Genomic DNA, 3,268 nt, shown 5'->3' with positions numbered 1-3,268 from the left:
GTGCCATTACAGATCAAATGATTTGAGGCAAGAGAGCATGAGGTGAGTTTTGGGAATAGCAATGTCTGGGGCTGAGTTAAGGGAAGCTGGGAGCCAAGGTAGGAATTAAAGGTGGTGTCACCTTGTGCAGGATTTTCCAACAGTTCATACCCTCTCTCCTTCTTCCAGTGCCTTAGCCATTCTCACACATAAGTGTTAGGATCTCTCTCCCTGCTTCAGGCTAACCAGGGTTAACTGCCTGTATCCCTGCAGTCACTTATCTTTCCCACAGCAGATGCCTCTGATCAAGATGGCACTCTTCAGCTGAGCCCAAATGCAGCATCAATGCCCTCCACTCAGGATTAATCCCCCAAGGAGGAACTCGGCTGCCTTCCCGGACCCATACATTTATAGAATGGAAGCTCAGTGGGACCCTCGAGGGAGTTGTAGCCAGTCTCCTCATATTGGAAAACAGGAAAATCGAATCTGGGAAAAGTTAAGGGCCATGTCTAAGAGACCTCATAGCCAGTAAGGGGTGAGTATCAGTGAAGCAGTTTCTTAACTCCCTTGGCTCCTTCCCTTGCCTCTAACCACACCATGTCATGTCCAAGGAAAGGGTGACAAGTGCTTCAGCTCCACTCAACTTCCAAGAGGCTAACCTTGGCCATCTTTCCAGAGGTGGGCACTTTGCCCACACACTTCTCCTTTTCCACAGCCAGTCTTCAGCTTCCACAGGTGACAGTCTGTGGGTGTTGTGTCAGAACTAGCCTCTCACCATTGAGGACTATATTTACCCCTTTATTAAACTCCTAGGACTGTCGGGGATCTTATAGAAATATATCATGGAGGGGTGGGAGGGGGAGATAAATTGCTCACATATTTCTGGAACTTTATCCTTTCCCTCTTCTCTCCCTCTTCAGTACTACTTCACAGAATACCGAACACCAGTAACTGAGCATCTTATTTGCAAATAGAAAAATCAGAGGCTGAAACAATTCATGCTGCAAATGGATTTCCCACATTTAAAAAGGTCACGAGGGCTAAGTAGTATCTTCTAAAGTTTTTGTTGACAGATTGTCAAGTAATTAGTGGAGAAAGGAACTTGAAACAGAAATGTCCTAAATAGTGACTGCTAGTTGAGTATGTACCAGAACTCAAGATGAAACAAATATGACATGATTATGATTTTTTAAATGAAACACGATTTGCTCAGTTTTAAATGTTTATTTTACTGAACAGGCAGCTGAAATACAGGAATGCTGGCAGGCCCAAACTCCACTGTCCTCCCTGCCAAGCACGGTTCTCCCACCCTAATAGCCTCTCATGAGTAAACCAGAGCTTTCCTTTTTTTTCTTCCCTTTTCTTAGTTCATCCTTACAGATAGCATAATAAATATGTTCCATTTGTGTCCAGATGGAGCCATCAACAACGCTTCTTTCTCCCCAAAGTACCCTGGTGGTAGAGATGTGTCTAGATTGATAGCTAAGTGATTATCACTGTCTCTGGCAGGGTCCCCTCCCAGGGTCAGGTCTCTCTATCCTAGTCACCCCACTGTTTGTCCATAGGGTAGGGCTGGGGTTTCTCAAGCTTTGACTCACCTTCAGAAATGAGTCTTGCCTATGTCCTCCCCTCCCTGATGGAGTCATGGCACACACCTGTTCTCAGGTGTCTGTTCTCTAGGGAGGCAAGATGCAGAGCCTGGCTTCCTGGTTTGAGTCCAACATGGCCCTTTGAGGATGAAAGAGCAGATGCCAGACTCAGGACTTGCCAGGCAACAGTGCCAAGACCGGCCTGGATGGCAGGGGTGGAGTCGCTGGTCCACTGAGTTTCTCAGGGCCCACCTTCCCTAGACGGTGACTTATATGGGCTGGTTTGAGGGGTGCCAGCAAGCCTCCCCTCCTCCTTTGAAAGAATGATCCACTCCCCAGCCAGCCAGGGTGTCTGGAAATCAATGGTGACAGATGTAAGAGACTTGGGACAGCCCTATTTTCTGGATTCCAGATTCATCCACCATTGGAACCAGCTCTTGCATTTATAAAATTTATCATACAATTAGTTTTCTTCATAGAGTATTGTGAAAATTTGTATACGGAAGTGTTTGTAAGTTGAGTGACTAATAAAACTGCACCCGTGTCTAGCAGTATGGTGGCAAGGGACTGGTTAGGGTCTCTTAGAGGAGGGAGGGAGACAGGCTTGTTGGGAAAGATGACACCAAGTGCCAGGGAAGAACGAAAAGAGGTGGGGCAGGAAGAGGTAGAGAACCAGCTTCCTAGTTCTGTCATTAATAGCCTCTGAAAGAAGTTGCCTAGTACTCAGGCACTTCAGTTGACTGAAAATAGCTGTGAGGTCAGGAGCCCTGTGATCCAGCTTTGCATTCGACATTAGCCACTGTGTGACCTTGGGCCAAGTGTCAGTTTCCCTTCTATAAAATGGAGATAATGTGGCTAACGGAAAGTTGAGTGCCAGGGTTTTGGGAAGTTTGTGTTGGATGCATATGAGCTTGACTGCTCCTATCCATATTCATGACCTAGAGGTCACAGCCTCTTCAAGGCCAGCTATATTTGGCTATCTACCCCAGCCACTCCTGGAGCATCCTCTGAGATGAGAGTATGATCATTGTTATACCCCAGGTTGCATCACCAGAGAGAGTTCTCAAAACTAAGCAGGAGATGTTTATTGACCAAGCAGGAGGCCAGTGAGCAGACTGGGAAAAATGAGGAGTAAAGTTGATTCTAGAGAAGCCATGTGGGTGCCTGAGATATGAAGGGAGGGCGTTGTCACTCCACTCATAGGCAGCACACATACACTGATGCCTCCTAGGTGCCAGGCATGTGAGAATGCCTTGCCTTGTGTCCATGCCAAATCTGTCTTTGCTGCATGCTTCCCTTCTGGAGATCTTGCATCTAGATGAGCAGAGTGGAGTGGGAACCTGGAAGTGAGGCATGGAGGTGGCAAAAGTGGAATGCAAAACGTGGAATCTGGAACTCAGAACCCAGAATGTTACTTTTTTTTTTTAGAATGTTATATTCTTAAAGTTGATAGGCTTAAGATGTCCATCGACAGATGAATGGATAAAGAAGAGGTGGTATATATACACAATGGAATATTATGCAGCCATCAAAAGGAATGAGATCTTGCCATTTGCAACGACGTGGATGGAACTGGAGGGTGTTATGCTGAGTGAAATAAGTCAATCAGAGAAAGACATGTATCATATGACCTCACTGATATGAGGAATTCTTAATCTCAGGAAACAAACTGAGTGTTGCTGGAGTGGTGGGGGTGGGAG

This window comes from Callorhinus ursinus, unplaced genomic scaffold (assembly GCF_003265705.2).
Source record: "Callorhinus ursinus isolate GAN/ISIS: 27379988/994484 unplaced genomic scaffold, GSC_fseal_2.0 scaffold138, whole genome shotgun sequence".
In the NCBI taxonomy this organism is placed as follows: domain Eukaryota; kingdom Metazoa; phylum Chordata; class Mammalia; order Carnivora; family Otariidae; genus Callorhinus; species Callorhinus ursinus.
The sequence above is the reverse complement of the archived record's forward strand: the minus strand, read 5'-3'. Positions refer to the sequence as shown.